This window comes from Myotis daubentonii, chromosome 10 (assembly GCF_963259705.1).
Source record: "Myotis daubentonii chromosome 10, mMyoDau2.1, whole genome shotgun sequence".
In the NCBI taxonomy this organism is placed as follows: domain Eukaryota; kingdom Metazoa; phylum Chordata; class Mammalia; order Chiroptera; family Vespertilionidae; genus Myotis; species Myotis daubentonii.
The window spans coordinates 18,859,925-18,878,316 of NC_081849.1; the positions used below are offsets into that span (position 1 = coordinate 18,859,925).

The 18,392-nt window shown below is 39.1% G+C and overlaps 1 pseudogene; it reads right to left on the reverse strand.

The window, feature by feature from the left end:
* Positions 1-5,667: 5,667 nt before the first annotated feature.
* On the reverse strand, positions 5,668-6,170 carry LOC132242712 (large ribosomal subunit protein uL11-like; annotated as a pseudogene).
* Between the last annotated feature and the right edge of the window lie 12,222 nt (positions 6,171-18,392).

The window sequence follows — 18,392 nt, forward strand, 5'->3', positions numbered from 1 at the left end:
AAGTTTTGGGATATGGATATATAAATACTACCCACAGCAGTGAATTTTAGACTAAGCATCTGACTTACCGACTTTAAACAAATCAGCATTTATTGCATAAACTTTACCCATCATGTTTGCTAATTATTCAATTTCAATAAAAAAGTTAACCATCCTATGCCAAATCAAATTTGGTAAAACTATTTGATTGTAACATCTGCGATACGATACAAATCCCGAAAGTACTACGGGGATTGATAAACCATTATCAGTGCACTTCGGGAAAATATAAAAATTAAAACATTAAAGCTGTCCTTAATAGCATGAGCTAAGTAGGAATAAATCTGCAAAGGAAAATGAGATCATGTAATCCTTGGACTCCACATAAAATATGGATATTTCAAAATTACACTTGATTAATAATGTTAGGGGAAAGGTGACTTTTAAAAAAAGCAAGTGGGCCCAGGCCGGTGTGGCTCAGTTGGTTGGGCACCGACCTGTGAACCAGGAGGTGGTTCCATTCCCTGGCAGGGCACCTGCCTGGGTTGTGGGCTCCATCCCTGGTGGGAAGCGTTCAGGAGGCAGCAGATCTGGATGATTCTCATCATTGATGTTACCATCTCTCTCCTTTTCCCTTCCTCTTTGAAATCAATTTTTTAAAAAGCAAATGGACTTTTTATTAAGTAATTATGTTTATAAATGCAATGGTAGAAATGTAAACCTAGAGTTTTCTCTGAATTACCGAGCTAAAAAAAGAAACCCGAAGCTAAAGCAGTTTGTCTCTTGAATCAAACTTGAGGTCCCTATAACTTCAAACCGCAGTAACAGTGGAAAGCATGACAAATTCTTGTGGAATGATAGAAAGTAGATCCCTAATATTTTCAAACCCGTGAACCAGGATAGTAGCAAAAGTACAGGCTTCAGATAGGCCTAAATTTGAGTTCTTGTTCTAACCACTTAACAACCTTATGGACTTTGGATCAGTGCTTCTCTGAGTCTCATTTCCTCATCCATAAAATAGAAAATAATTTTTATTTAATAAAGGTATAGTATAAATAGAGATAATTAACTACTTCAAAGTTGTAAGATTTACCAAGACAACATGTAAAATACCTGATACATCATGGTTCTCAAATATTATCTGTCATTGAGGATTATTGTCTATAGCAGCCGTGGGCAAACTACGGCCCGCGGGCCGGCCCGTTTGAAATGAATAAAACTAAAAAAAAAAAAAAAAAGACCGTACCCTTTTATGTAATGATGTTTACTTTGAATTTATATTAGTTCATACAAACACTCCATCCATGCTTTTGTTCCGGCCCTCCGGTCCAGTTTAAGAACCCATTGTGGCCCTCGAGTCAAAAAGTTTGCCCACCCCTGGTCTATAGTCTGCCTCCCCTTGGCTAAAGGGTCAACAGTTGTGTTGAAATGGGGATTTTTTTTTCTAACCTTTGTTCTACCTAAACCTGATACTTTGAAAACTGTCCCTCATATTTAGAATTCTATGTAATTCTCCAAATACATAGTGATTACTTTGGGCTACAGTTCCTTGGCCAGCAGAATTTCTGATTAGGCTGTATATTATGCCAATAGGCTATATGTCCCAGCATTCCAAAAGTACAAAGCCTTTTAAAACTAGAAAGCTAAAGACAGGATCATATAAGTTTCTAATGAATAAAGACTGAAAGGTAGCAATTTTTATGCTAGAATGCCTGCTTTAAAACTTGTCCACTGAAAGATGTGGAAGAGGGTTAAGGAAAAAAAGCTGTGGGAGCATGGGTGAATGACGGTAGCTATGAGTTGAAGACTCCCACACAGAGAACTATTGGGTTCCAATCATTTCATAACTTCTTGTTAGCTGACACTATTTGCTTTCATTACTCCGCGCCCCGCCCCCCTCCCCGCCCCCCAGGAAATTTTAAATGTCTTATCTATTTCTAAGTGAAATTTTCTATTTGCCGTTTTTTTTTCTTTAGAAATGAAGATAGAAGATTATAACCACCAGAGACTTTTCTTTCTCAACCCCAAACTATTTCTTTAACTTTTCCTCAAATTTTTAAATACGGAATTTTGTCCACAAAATTGCAATTTCAGTTCTTATTTTCTGCTTGGTCATTATTTTTGCCATTATCTGGGCTTTTTCCAACTCTTTGTTCTTAAAATGTGGAAAATGTAAGTGTGAACACTGTATTGGAACTAAGACTTTCTTCCTCTTTGGAACATTTGAACAAGCAATATTTGGGGTTATCCCCTTTACCATGCATACAAGTGTCTGTTTTTCCATGTCCATCCTGAGACCAAGCAGTACTGTCTGTACTTTTTTCAAAAGTTTTAGCAAGTCCTTTTTTCCTTTCATTCTTGATAGCATATCCTCTCTTTGTCAGAACATAAGACATCTTTCTCTCTGTTTCCTTTGGCAAGTTATTTTATCTGAAATTCTTTTTAGAGATTGGATTTGATCCAGGAAATGAGAAGGTTTCTATTTCCCTTCAACTAAGTTTGTAAGCTAGGTTAAAAAGACTAGGAATTTTTATCTTTATATACATATAAAATGCATATACTGAATTATGGATATTTCTTCCATTTGACTTTCTTTGACTCAATTAGAACCTATTTAGTACTTTTATTTTCTTCTTTCTTTGCTATAATCCCTTAAAGTGAAGCCCTCATTTTAACAGGAAACATTAGGGTAGTTTATTTATAGAAATGAGGGCAAATTTTTAGATGCATTCCTGCTGTTATTATATCTTGCACATTTCTTCTGATCCTTTGATAATACAGCACACTTTTCTTCTTTACAAACATTATTGTTTATGTACTGCTACAAGTCCTCCAAAACACCCTGTTCCCCTTGCGAAGGTTAATTAAAAGGTAGTGACACCCTTCATTGTAGGGCAAGGTAGAGGCAGCTACACCCAGGATCTATGCCATTCAGCAGCCATTGTAGCCATAATTACTGGTACAGGCTTGACTACGGCAGAACTGAGCTATAGAGACGACAAACCTGGATACAGCAGGAGATGAATGTCACATCTCCCATGCAGCCTCCAAGTGCCATGGGTTTAAAATGTTCGCATTGTAAAATATCTGTGTACATTTTTATGTAAATGTTGCATATGGCAGTGTTTTAGAGAATTTGTTCTAGTACTTGTTTTCCCAAGTTAAATGTTCAGTCTTTTCTTTTTCATTAACTAAAATCTTAAAAAATAAGCTACCAAACTTTTTCTCTCCCTCTCCCTTTGTAATTCGTTTCACAAAGCCTCTTTAGGGCTTTAATTTTTAGGAATGCATAGCTTATTTACCGCCCATTCTGATTTCTTATTGATGTTAGTGAAAAATTGAATTCTTACTATGCTAGTGCATTACCAGTGATAGTTACCACCAATTACTACTAATATATGGCCTAGTCTCCAGATACCTAGTACATACCTTTATTCAAGAAATGATTTGAAGAACTAAGTATGTTATTAAGTATGTTACAATTCCCAGAATGCTACTTACTGGTTTTCTCCTCTCTGCTCCTTAACTTTAAGGAATATTAAATGGCTCTCAGTTTAATTATACCAGATAAGAGGGAAAAACATTGGCTTTATTATAACGTGCTCAAGGATAATTTGCATTATGGAGGAGTTGGCAGTGTGAATACTCATGATGATTTATAAAAGTGATATATGCACATAACTTTAAAAATAAAATAGTACTACAAAACTTAAACAAAAAAAAAAACAGAAGCTCCATTTACTCTCCCCAGAAACATCTACTTTATACTTCTAGAATTTACTGAGGTACTTCTAAATAATATGCTAAGCTGCTATGTATTGATCAATTAATTTAAAGCATTACCTAGCAATTTCCTATCATAACTGGTGAGAATTCTCTCCTTAAACTACCACTTCCCCTTTTCTCCTCCCCTGGTGTAAGTTATAGTACAATTTGTATTTTAATTATTATTACATAGAACAATGTATTCTCTAGTGATTCAAGTATTGCACTATGACTATGGTTACATTCTTGTACCACTTTAATTTTTTGGTTTTTTTCCCCCCTCGATATCATCTGTTTTTTTAATTTAAATTTTTCATTTTTTTCTGTATTTTCAACAACTATAAACTCTCATCTCATATATTTTCCATGTAATCAAATGTATCAGAAATATGTTAGATTCACTTATGGTTTTTGTTTTTTAATCAGAGACTTCCCAAGGCCCTCCATCCTGCTATATTAATCTAGATATGCTGTCTTGGCTACATGGCTATTGTCTGGGGTTTTGTGTAACCTCTATTCTGTGTTGTACCCTCTATGTCTTAGATCTATGTTATATATGTTGCTTTATTCCCTTGTTTTGGTAGCATATATATTTTTTCCTAGGGAAAAAATGTATAGAAAGTAACATTTTGAGATCTTGTATATCAGATCATGTCTAATTCTCATCCTTGACTGATTAAACAGGATATAGAATTTCAGATTGAAAATCAGTTTACTTCAGAATTTGAAGGTGTTATTCCATTGATTTCTAATTTTGAACATTGCTGTTGACATATGATGATGTTATTTTGATTCTGATCCTCTGTGTATGGCTTTTTACTATCTCTAGAAGTTTTAAGAATATTTTGTTTGCTCATGAAATTGTGAAATTTGATGATGTTCCATATTGGGATCTTCTTACGTTCATAGTACTGGATATACCAAAGGCCCCTTCTATCTAAAACTCATGTATTTTAGTATTGGAAAGTTCTCTTGTGTTATTTCTCTCTCTCTCTGAAATGCCTGTTTGTCAAATGTTAGACTTCCTGATTCATTCTCTATGCAACCGGAAAGTACCCCTGAGTTTCACTCTGTAATCACACTAGTGAACTCTCATCTCTGGACACAGACACCATAAATTCACTGTTAAAGTTGGAAACTGGAAACTAGAATTTCTCCTGGGTTTCTAAAAGCTGTGTATTTCTTTGCCAGAATGGATTTCTTCGTGCCACTGCTTCTTTATGTACTTAGAAATCACAGTTGCCCATGGGTTTGACTGTTTAGAGAAAAGTCAAATACTTGTACCCTTGCTGCAAGATAGCCTGAGAGTTCAAGTGCAACTTTAGAGATCTACAGATTCACAAGATCAGAAATTCTCTGAACATAGGAAGGCTATTCATAGGCACTCATTAAGTTTGGGGAGAGGATGGCAACAAATAGTGAGAACTTCAAGGAATTGAATGTGTGGGCAGAAAAATAATTTTCCTTCTACCCTTCTAAGTTCTTCTGATTAGAGTAATAATCAAATTAACATGAGACAGATTGACAGGAGAAAATGACCAAGTTTATTATGCTTGTACATTACAGAGGTTCCATAAGAATATGGGGCTTAGGACACATTTAGTAGTAAAGGCTTATGTGCCATTCTGAACTATGGAGAGAGAGGCAGGGTCTGGGACTACAGAGGGAAAGCAGTCAATTAACAGACAAAGAAGCAAATATTTGGTAAACAGAATCTTGCTTGGCCACCCAAAAACACTGGGACATGGAGGGAAGTCTAGCAGATTTTGCTTGGTTTCTTCCTGTTTGTAACATGTAGTTTATATGATGGTGATAAGGTGATAGCTCCCTTCCTTTAAGCAGGTCTTTCTATATGAATTCTTTTAGGTAGGGTCACTGTTTCTGCTGAGTCATTTGTTTATTTATTTATTTATTATTGTTGTCAAATAATCTTTCACTGAAACATTTTCCTTTGTAGTTCATAACTAGCCAGACATTCCACTGCACCACTGTTGATATCATCTATGATGTCATGAGGGTGGTGGCCATCAACATTGCAGCCCACAGACTGGGCAGTTCCCAGGATCTCTTTAATGGTTCCAGAGTGTACTCTAGCTAAAATCAGTGCTGCATCTGTCGGGCAATGCTGACAATCTCGTCAAAAGTGATATTTCCACTGTGCTTAATCGTTTTTGTTTGTCTGTTTTGCTTTCTTCTATCTCTTGGCAGTTCTTTGAGGGCTTTGATGGGCAGGCTGAGGCAGAAGGCACTACCTCCATCTGGACCTGTCTGTTCTGAATGGTCAGTTTCACTGTAATCCTCAGACCCTTCCAATCACCGGTTGCTTTGATGATGTCATCACCAACCTTTTTTGGAGGTAGGCCCAGGGGGCCAATCTTGGGGGCCAGGACAGACATGGCACCCACTTCCCCACCGGTGCACCTCATTGGGGTCGAACTTCTGCAGCATGGTGGAGGCAGCTGGTGCCAGGTGAGTCCGGATTCAGGATGGCCAAAGAAAGTTGCACCTGAGTCTTCTGAGTCTTTTATTTCTTAAAAATAACCAGCTTAAAATAATATCCCAAAATTTGGGGGTGGCAAACTTTGCTTCCTGTCAAATGACGGGGGTGTCTTTCTTAAAGGCAAAACAGTAATATATTAAACATAAAGTTGCTTTTTAGTTTTCTCAAGTTGACAGTGTTTTGCATTACATGCATATTACATACATGAAAGAACTGTAAAACTTTGTCTCTAGGAAGTAAGCAGTCTTTTTCCATTTTTTGAATTTAATAAGAACTAGCAGTGTTTTGTTACATCAACTAGGTTATTTGTCTTTGGAAAGTTAGTAATGGGTGAATGGGTTGGGACTATTGTTACTACTGTAATTAGCTAGTTATTAATATTAATTGGAAAGGAGCAAAGGGAAGGCCAGGCATTATAAGGGTGGCCATCTGGGCAGCTTCTTCGGGAAGCTGCCACTTTACACTCCCCAGAGAACCGCCAGTCCATTCCCTGCAAATCACTGCGGGAAGGGACTGGACAAGGGGGAGGGTGGGCACATGCACAGTGAAGTTGAGGAAAAATACTTCCCTGTCAGTCTAGCCTGGGAAACCGTGGATTGGCTAAAGGGGATGGAGCCACTGCAAGTACATGAAGAAATCTTAGGAGATTAAAATCCCCAAAGAATTCTCTCTGTGTGTTCCTCTGGCTTTGCTCCTGCTTCCTTGCACCTGTATTTCCTCCATAACCACGTGGCGCTGAAGGCCACATGACCCAGGGCAATGCAGACCCCACACACAATGGACTGCAGCTGGAAATAAGCTAAGTTGGTCTGATTCTGGACTGAACTGTACAAATATAGAACAGAAACTCTAGGCAATGGTTTTAATCAAGAAAAGGGGCTGTGGCTCCGCTGAAGACACAGCGTACTGTACTTCTTCCATGGTGTGATGGAGGGAGAGGAGCCTTGGGAACTCAGGGGTTTAGTTCCATGCAAATTAGTGCCACTCATTCTCCCATGTGAGTCTCAGAAAGCCTCTATTCTCATGACATTGCAAGAAGCCCTCTTCCACCAGCAACAGGAGGGGACATGGAGGGCACCCCACCAATAACACTATAACTTCATATGCTTTTATGTCATTTATCTATGAAGAGCTGTTTAGCTGATCTATTACAATTGTAGCATGTCATTTTAATATGTTGTCAAAGCCAGTGATATACAGATTTACCAGTTGGAACTTATAAATTACTTTTTAAATGTTTGTCTCCCTCATTAGACTGAAGGTTCTCTGAGAGCTGGAATCAGAAAGTGATCAGGAATGCTGGTGGTAGGATTCAACAATCTATGTTTTAAAAGCCCTCTAGGTGAGTATGATGGACTGACCGTCAAAAGGACATCCAGGTGATTAAATTCACCTGCACCAACAAACGCTCCCCCCCCCCCCCAGTATGTAAGACATAGCATTAAACAGATTGTATGTGAATTCCATTCCTCTATTCCTTTTTGGGGAGGGAACTTATAAAAACCACTGGGACTTATTCTTGTCAGTTTAAGGCCAAGATAAGGTAGAATCTGTACACACAATATGTTCATTGTTCACACCTGGCAAAACAGCTGCTAGTGCAAACAATTAGCTGTTCTGAGTTTATATTAACTAGCCATTCCATCTTAGCAGAGTAACTCAACTTCTGAATACTCGATTTACTGATTTGTGAAATGAAAGGAATGAATTAATGATTGCTAAGGTTCTTTTCATCTCAAATGATATAATCTCATCCCTTTTTGGATTTAAAAGACTTTCAGCATTTTAAAAACTAATGGGTACCCTGGCTGGGGAGCTCAGTCGGTTAGAGTGCCGTCCGGATATGCCAAGGTTTCGGGTTTATCCCCAGTCAGGGCACGAACAAGAATCAACCAATGAATGCATGAATGGGTGGAACAACAAAATCTCTCTCTGTCTCTCTCCACCTGCCCCCCCCCCTTTCCTTTTTCTCTCTCTCTAAAAAATCCATAAATAAAATTATTTTTTAAAAGTAATGGGTAAAGTGGCAGTGCATAAGAGAATGTAAACAATGTTATTTTTTTCATTATGACAAATACCATTTTGGTGGTATAAAAGTGAATATATAAACCTTAATATAAGCCCACTTCTATTGGAATAGGGGGCAGTAAACATTATAAGTCCCTGAGCATAAAAATCCTACTATGAATTACCACAGTATACAGGAATGCATAATTGGTGACTATGGGTTTCATGGAATTATTGACCTAATATGTATCATTTATATTCAAAACTGGATTGTATAATACTTGATATTTGTTATGCCTCTCAAGTCTCCATGGCTAGTGGTTAATATTATTGGGTTTTTTTTTTTTTTTACTAGATAAGGAAAAACAGTAACTAGATAACTTAGTAACTTAGCCAGAGTCAGTGGTCATCCCATATAATAAAACCCTAATATGCAATTTGAGGGAATGGCAGAATGACTGGTCACTATGACGTGCACTGACCATCAGGGGGCAGAGGCACAATGCAGGAGCTGCCCCCTGGTGGTCAGTGTTCTCCCACAGGGTGAGTGCTGCTCAGAAGCCAGGTTCATGGCTGGCGAGCACAGTGGCGGTGGTGTGAGCCTCTCCTGCCTTCGTGACAGGTGGGCGGTAAGGAGCAAGGAGTTTGGGACTGTGAGAGCCCTGGACTGTGAGAGCCCTGGACTGTGAGAGGGATTTCTGACTGCCAGATTAGGCCTGATCCCCCCAGCAGGTGGACATCCCCCGAGGGATCCTGGACTGCAAGAGGGCGCACGCCAGGCTGAGAGACCCCCCGAAGTGCATGAATTTCGCGCATTGGGCCTCTAGTATTAGAATAAATTCTTTATTCCTTGTTTGAAAGTCATTCAGCTCAATAGCTTTGCTTTGAGTCAGTGTGTCAGAAGTGGAGGGCAATTATGCAGTTCAAATCCCTCATTCACCTATGCCTAAAAATGGAAAAGGCAAAAATGTAAAACAGGATATAGTATATGGATATATTGGTTTGTTACATTGCAACAGGCATTGAATAAAATTTCATTGAGAGGCAGGATAATGTAATGAAACTAATGCAGACATTCTAGTCAGACAGACCTACGTTGAAGACCAGCTCTACAGTGGTCAAGTTAACTTCACTGTACTTCAGTTTTTCCTCTGTGAAATGGAGATGATACTCATCTCATGAGATTGTTGTAGGGAATAAACATGAAATAATGTGTGTAATAGTACCTACTGCAAAGCCTGATGCTTAAAGGTGCTATTACTATTAAATGGTAGCTGTTACTACTAAATAGATCTAAAGTCCAAGGATTTCCCACAAAAATGATTTTCAAGAATATTAGATCAAACTATTCAGCCTTATGTATATACAGAAACTATTCAGCCTTATTTAAACACACAAACATTCTAGCCTGAAAACTTACAAAAGTTTCAAGCTTATTTCCCTGCTCTGTTCTCTCATTTCTTGAGTTTCCAACACTAAAAAAATATTTTGCCATCTCATCAATAATTACAAGTCTGCCTATTATTTTAAGATTGGAGCCCTAAATCTTAATACTAGTTTACTGAATATAACTTCTGGTTTAATTGTGTCTCTCTTTCTCCAGAGTCTATTTATTTGTCCTTCTCTAGAGATTAAAAAAATCATAATTAGTGTTTGTATTAAACCAATTTCCCTAGAAGCAGAACCTGAGACAGGGATTCAGGCCCATGTGATTTATTGAGGACATGTTCTTCAGGAAACACTTGTCAGGGAATGAAGGAGACTGCATAGGGAAGAGGAAATAGTTATGCAAATGACAGCTGAGATGTCTCAGGTGAAGGCTACCCTTAGCTTGATCCCAGAAACTGAGGCCCTGGATCATAAGTCATTCCACAGAAATGTCACCTTGAGGCAAGAGGATTAACTTTTTGTACGTCATTTATTACACAGCCATTGGCTTTGGGAGGAGGGAGCGGTTTGGGTGATGGCTCCCAATAGCCACGGCAGTGCCAAATCTCTGGAGAAGGGAGCAAATGTGAGCCATTAGCCGGCAACACTCCCAGCAGCTAGGAGCTGGGTGCAAGGACTGGTCCAGGGGTTGTAGTTCATTGTACTGGAAGGTTTCTAAATCTATGATTTTTCCTTTGCACTCACAGCATGCCAAATGGTAATAACGAGGCTTATATGAGCTAAAATCTAGTCACACTATGTTGGCCAGGTTGTGCGTGGGCCCTAGCACTCAGAGGAGAGATCTTTGGCTAATTCCTACAAAGCCCTGAATAGACTAGGGACAACTCTAAGTATAAGCTGCAATGGAAAGATCTCAATAAGTACTGCTCAGCAGGGCAAGGAAGGTAATACAAATGTTTAAGGAAAAATAGACAGAACTTGGCTGGAGATCCTGGCTAGAACCAGGCCAGAGAACCTAGCTATGATGATCACCTGAAAAAAAAAAAAAAAAAAAAGGAAAAATAATACTCGGATACAAACTGTCCTGTCATCTAAGTCCAATGATTGCTTTTGTCTATTTGGCCATCACTTAATCTTGGTTTCACTTACAACTAGGGATACGTTAAAAACAAACAAACAAACAAAAAACAAAACCTGTCACTTCTTAGTCCCCAAAGCACCTGGAGATTTGTATTAGCTTCGGTTTAGATTCTCGCTTCAGCTCTGACTCTAATGCCCTGAGACTTCAGAGAAACTTCGGCAATCGAAAAAGAAAAAATCTCAAAGGCCCTGGTCCAACCAGGAAATCATAAGTTACTTTAAGATTTTAAGACAGAATGAATTTTTTTTTTTTAAATATATTTTATTGAGTTTTTACAGAGAGGAAAGGAGAGAGATAGAGAGTTAGAAACATCGATGAGAGAGAAACATCGACCAGCTGCCTCCTGCACACTCCCCATTGGGGATGTGCCCGCAACCAAGGTACATGCCCTTGACCGGAATCGAACCTGGGACCTTTCAGTCCGCAGGCCGACGCTCTATCCACTGAGCCAAACCGGTTTCGGCCAGAATGAATTTAATTCAAGAACTTGTTCCCACAGGTGATAGGAATGCTGAAAAACTAGGAAACTATAAAAACAGATTATCAGCAGTAGAAGGTCTCTACAGATGTGAGGCTGGAGTCGTAAAGAGAGAAGGTGGAGCTGGTCACCTTGCAGCAGCTGGAACCACAGCTGGCCTATTCTGTGCTGCCAGGCCCTCACAGGAAAGAGGAGAGCGTTTCCTGATTTCTCTCTCCAGCCTTCCAGTCCTCAGTCCTTTCAGTGCCTCTCATTGGCTGAACCCAGCTGGAAGTCAACTGATTTGAAGGCTGGGAATTTTACATTGTAGGGCTCACTCCCCAATCTCTATAACGCATGACAGAGCAGAGGAAGGGTGAGAAATAGGTTTGAGAACAAATTCTCAAGGACAGATCCAATATTTGCTAACATAACCTCTGAGTTTCCAATCCCAGAGAATATCTCCTTCAGAAAGAGCAACACATACATATTTCCAAATTCATTCTCTCTTGACTATACGTCTCCCATTCAGAGTTTCTGCTCATTACTAGCCTTCAAATGACTTACCTATAACTGGATTCCACACGTCACCTTTAGCCTTCTACATTTTCCTATAATAGATGCCTACTCTCCCACAAAATCTGATGTTCATGCCCCCGAGTAATGGCAGCCACATTTGCCAGGTATATTTTGTGACCTTGCCCTCTGGCCATAGTGGATTGGACTGGGACTGAAGACCTAGTCTCTGCTAGGCCAATTGAATTTGTCTCTTGAGATCTGAGAACCATACGCTCTAAAATGTTAGTGTATGCTAACTGCATGAACTAAGGACATATAAACACAAACAATGTGGGGTGGCCATTTTCTACCGTGTGCACGAAAGATAAAATAATTCGCAGAGAGAAATCAGAATGAAGCAGACTTACAGAGAGAGGCATAGATGGGAGACATGTGACCCCCCCCCCCCCCCCAAGAGAGAGACACAGGAAGGGTAGCCTGCATCCTGCTCACTTTCCCATTACTAGTTTCCATCTTTTGAGGTGCCAGTTTCACTTCCTGTTCTTAGATTCTGAGAAATACTCTGTTATCCTGTGTAAATTCCTATTTTTTTGGCTTATTCCAGGGGGTTTCTATTACCTGCAACAGAAAGATCTTTGATTAGGTCAACATGTAAAACTAACCTGATGAAATTAAGTTACATATTTGCTTTCTTGCATTTCCATTTCTTCTCCTTTCAGATAGTTATGAAGATGTAAACAGTGGGTATCGGTACTTTTCTTTTCCCCTGGTACTCTTCATACTGAAGCTGTTGCATGCTTAAAGTATGTTCAATTAGACTGGGACTTTGAATCTATGAAGGAGGAAAATCTATGAAGCATTAAAACTGACTTGGTATGCCCTGGCCGGCTTGGCTCAGTGGATAGAGCGTCAGCCTATGGACTGAAGGGTCCCCGGTTCAATTCCGGCCAAGGGCACATCGCATGCCTGGGTTTCGGGCTCAATCCCCAGTAGGAGGCCGACAGGAGGCAGCTGATCAATGATTCTCTCTCACCATTGATGTTTCTATCTCTCTCTCCTTCTCCCTCTCTGAAATCAATAAAGAAATATATTTAAAAAAACAAAAAAAAAACCCCTGACTTGGTGTGTTGACTCAGTTCCTACATAATGATGGTATCTACACGTATACACATGTTAAGGATCTGACACACAAGGCGAATGTGTCATCCTGTCACAATTTCCTGTCTTAATGCAGACGCAGCCAACATCCCAGTCTTCCCCAGGCTTTCCAAGCACCATGGGATTTACTGTGTCATAAGGGACAATTGACAGACAACTTCACCTCAGCCCATACTTACTAGAAACTTCCTTTACTCTTGGTTCCATTCCAACATAGTTCTGAGATAACTGGATAAATAGATTGAAACAAGGCACTCATATCTACAGATATAAGAATCCAAAGAGATCCACCAAGCCTCATTAGAAAGACACAAAAGGAATAGCAATCTGTCCTTCATTTTGAAGGAGGTATTGGTACATGTCCCCCCAGAAGCATCCCTGAAGTATCAGGCTCCTGTATTTGATAGTAGTATCTACCTCCCCAAGCATTCATTTATCTGACCAAGGCACTTAGAATACTTGAAACTTCCTAATCTCAGGCCATTCCAGCGTGATGTAATTTTATGCCAGGAACTAGCATGATATCAAGTAGAATGGGAAGATGGTCTAAGACAGCGGTCGGCAAACTGTGGCTCGTGAGCCACATGCGGCTCTTTGGCCCCTTGAGGGTGGCTCTTCCACAAAGTACCACATGTGGTATTTTAAATATGAGGGAAGCTTTTCTTAACAGGTTTCAGGAATTCAGAAATAGCAAAGCGACGTTAGCCTTTGTTAAAAAAGCTGTCAATGCTACTGTAACAGAATTAAATTTTTCTCCCTTTAATATTGACCTTGGCAACTTTGAAATGCAATTGCTGGATTTAAAAAACAAAGAACTGTGGAGCTCGAAATTTGAACATCTTTGTGCTGATATAGAAATATTGGAGAAAAACAAATGTGAACTTAGTTCACAGCACAAGTCGTCTGCTTTGAAAGACCTGGAGAAGGAAGATATGTTGATTTTTAACACCTGGAATAGTATTCCTGACTCATATAATCAACTGAAAAAACTAGCGTTTGCTGTTCTTTCCTTATTCGGGTCTACATATGTATGCGAACAATCATTTTCAAGCATGAACCTTATCAAGAGTAAATTGAGAAGTCGTCTTATTGATGAGAACCTGGAATCGTGCCTAAAATTAAAAGCAACAACATACAAACCTGACTTACCCAAACTTTCCAAGGTGATGCAAGGCCATAGTTCACATTAGTGTTTGTCAGTCATTGTCATGATTTAATTTTATGGATAGTGTAAGGTAAATTGTAAGGAATTTAATTTTATCAATAATATTGTTATTAAGTATGATATCAAGTTTATTCAACATACCTATAGTTTAACTAAGACTTAAAATGTTAAGTAAACTTTATTAAGTTAATTTTAGGGAACGTTGTGGAGTGAAAGAAGATGTAGTGTTGAGGATTGAGAAAGGTATGTTGAGATGGTTTGGACATATAGAGAGGATGAACCAAAGGAGATAGACGAAACAAGTATATAAGATGAGTGTGGATGGGAGAGTTGGAAGGGGTTGCCCTCAGCGAACGTACCTCAATCAGATTGAGGACGTTTTTAGCAAAGGCCAGCTTAGGAGTACCCTAATTAAGTTAATAACAATGTACCTACCTATATAGTTTAAGTTTAAAAAATTTGGCTCTCAAAAGAAATTTCAATCATTGTACTGTTGATATTTGGCTCTGTTGACTAATGAGTTTGCAGCCACTGGTCTAAGAGAGCTGACCTATGCTTGAGAAATGAGCCGACCCGTGAGCCCCACAATATCCCCCCAGTAAATTCCCTTTATCTTCAGTTATCCAGGGTCAGTTTCTGGAACTAGAAAAATTAGGCGAGTCTGAATTTTGTACCATGAAGGTGCTTGAAAGCAACAGATCTTTAGGGAGATTAAATTATTTGGAATTGGTTATCTGGCGTGATGAGACAAGATATAGTAAAGCTGCCATTCATATTCAAGATGGCAATAGCAGTGAGACAGCATTATATTATTGTCTCTGATTATTAGCATTTAGAATCTACTTAGGAGAATGGATAAAGAAGGTGTAAAAAAAAAGAACGAATTATTGCCCTTGTGACAACATGAATGGACCTAGTGGGTATTATGCTAAGTGAAATAAGTCAGACAAAGACAAATACCATATGATTTCACTTACATGTGGAATCAAAAAATCAAAGTAAACGAACAAATAAAACACAAACTAATAGATTCAGAGAACAAATTGATGGTTGCCAGATGGGAGCAGAGCTGGAGGGATGGGTGAAAAAAGTGAAGGAATTAAGAAGTACAAATTGTCACTTGTAAAAATAGTCATGGGGAGCCCTGGCTTGTTTGTCTCAGTGGTTGGAGTGTCGGCCCGAACACTGAAGGGTCGCAGGTTTGATTCTTGACCCCTGTCAGGGCATGTGTGGGAGGCAACCAATTGATGTGTCTCTCTCACATTGATGTTTCTCTCTCTCTCTCTCTCTCTCTCTCTCTCTCTCTCTCTCTCTGTCTCTCTCCCTCCCACTCTCTCTAAAAATTAATGGAAAAAATATCCTTGAATGAGGATTAACAACAACAAAATAGTCATGGGGATGTGAAGTACAGAATAGGGAATTATTAAATCTATATATATAAAAGCCTAAGGGACAGTTACAACCGGTTGACCTAACGACTGGTCAACCGGTCACTATGACACGCACTGACTACCAGGGGCCAGATGCTCAATGAAGGAGCTGCCACCGGTGGTCAGTTCACTCCCACAGCCAACCCCCCGTGGCCGGCCAACCTCCCGCGGTCCCTCTCCCTGGCCCGCCAGCCCTGATTGGCCCCAATTGGCCCCAATTGCCAACCAGGCCAAGGGACCCCACCTGTGCACAAATTCATGCACCGGGCCTCTAGTATTGTAATTATTATGTGTGGTGTCAGATGGGTACTAGGCTTATTAGGATCATCAATTCATAAATTATATAAATGTCAAACCAATATGATATTATATGTTAACTGTAATTGGAAAATAAAAATAAATAAAAATCTAGCATCTACTGAGATTAGAGAATGCTTTAGGGGTCTGCAAACTATGGCTGGGGCTCAATCTGGTCTGTTACCCATTTTGATAAATAAAGCTTTATAGAAACATGGCCATGTTCATATTTTAAGTATTATCTCTGCCTGCTTTCATGCTACAATGGCAGAGCTGAAATTTGCAACAGAAACCGTATGACCCACAAAGCCTCAAATATTTACTATCTGGCCCTCCAGAAAAGAAGTTTGCTGACCCTTGCTCTAGGTAACTGCATATTTTTTCGACATCAAATAAAAGTATGAGAAATTCAAGAACTGTTAGATAACAATGGATAAAGTAACCAGGGAAAATGACAAACTCTAGTCTATGAATTCCTATCTCAGAGCATAGCCTGATAGGGACAGTCTGTGATAATTAAAAAAGAAAAAAAGTCTGGCCAGTGTGGATCAGTGGTTGAGCATTGATCTATGTATGAGCCTGGAGGTCAGGATTCTATTCCTGGTCAGGGTACATGCCTGGATTGGTTGCAGTCTCAGGTCATACTAGGGGGTGTGCGGGGGGAGGGGGGGCAGCAGATCAATGATTCTCTCTCGTCATTGATATTTCTCTTTCTCCCTCTCTCTTCATCTCTGAAATCAATAAAAAAAAATATTTAAAAAACTATCTTGGATAGTTTTGTGTTCAGAATTGCTAGATTAATGATTTATGGATTATAGTATCATAAATACTTTGTAATGAGGTAGGGGGTGACCACTAAAATCACTTACAAAAAGAAATTCACTGGTTATTTTATTGTAAATTTCTTATAAGAATCATTGAATTTAGGATGTTACTCAAGCACCCATTAGCTCTGGTATTCTGTGCTCACTGAGGCACTGAACTTTGTCTTTTCTTTCTTTTTTTTTTTTAAAATATATTTTATTGATTTTTTACAGAGAGGAAGGGAGAGGGATAGAGAGTTAGAAACATCAATCAGCTGCCTCCTGCACACTCCCTACTGGGGATGTGCCTGCAACCAAGTTACATGCCCTTGACTGGAATTGAACCCGGGACCCTTGAGTCCGCAGGCTGACGCTCTATCCACTGAGCCAAACCGGTTAGGGCATGTCTTTTCTAAAGCCTGCTTTGCTGTGCTCAGCAGGTCTCTGTAAACTTGTTATAAATATTTGTATTATATTTATATTATAAATATTTTTTCTACATTGTCTCCTTCTGATCAATGTATAAATCTGCTCAACTATCTCTCAAATTAAAACTACCTTGATTCTTTAGTCACTAACATGTATTTCTCCTCTTCGAAGTCAAGCTTTAAAAAGAGAAATCTACACTCATTGTTTCTATTATTTTCTTTCTCTTTCACTCATCAAGCAACATTTCAATGACTAAGTTCACCAATGACTTAGTAACTACTAAATCCCCAAAACATTGATTAGTTATGGCATGTTGGTAGAATTTGACATTTTCTCTTATTTGAAGGCTCTCTACCATCAATTAAGATGCTGTCTCTCTCCTACTTATATGACCACTCACCCACTCATTTTATCTGTGGGCTCTGCAGCTTTAATATTGATCCACTCAAAGTTTGACTATTTTGCTCTTTTCTTTGGTGTTGAATATATTAGGAATCTTAACAAGATTAAGTGAATAGATTAATTCTAATTTGTTAATCCTATTCATAAGAATATATAAGCTAGCATTTACTGAGCATTTATAACCTTGTTGTGTGCTTTAGATACATTCTCATTTGATTTAATTCTTCCTTGCCTTATGGGAGGTATTATTATCACCACTTTTCAGATGTAGACAACTTGCACAAGGTCAGTGAGAGAACCAGATTCAACCTGCGTCTTTTGACAGAGAGCCTCTATACCAGTGGTTCCTAATGCCATGACCCCTTAATAGAGTTCCTCATTTTGTGGTGACCCCCAACCATAAAATTATTTTCGTTGCTACTTCATAACTGTAATTTTGCTACTGTTATGAATCGTAATGTAAATATATGCAGGATGTATTTTCATTGTTAGAAATTGAACATAATTAAAGCATAGTGATTAATCACAAAAACAATATGTAATTATACATGTGTTTTCCGATGATCTTAGGCGACCCCTGTGAAAGGGTCGTTCGACCCCCAAAAGGGTCTCGACCCACAGGTTGAGAACCGCTGATATACCCTTAACAATGACACTATGTCCACGGCTCTTACCGTCACCTTTGTGAATCACAAATATCTCTCTTGAGGCCTAGATCTAAAGCGCCAACTGATAAGCTCCTCAAAGTCATCATGCACGCATCTGAACTCATGATCTTCGTTGCAAATCTTTCCCCTTCCGGTGTTTTCTATCTTAGTGAATAACACTACCATCTACTCTTTGCCAATCAGAAGCCACAAAACCATCCTGTTCTGTCTCTCACACTGCTTTGCCCTCTAATCTCCAGTCACCATATCCGGTCAATTTTACTCCTATTAACGCTTTACCCAT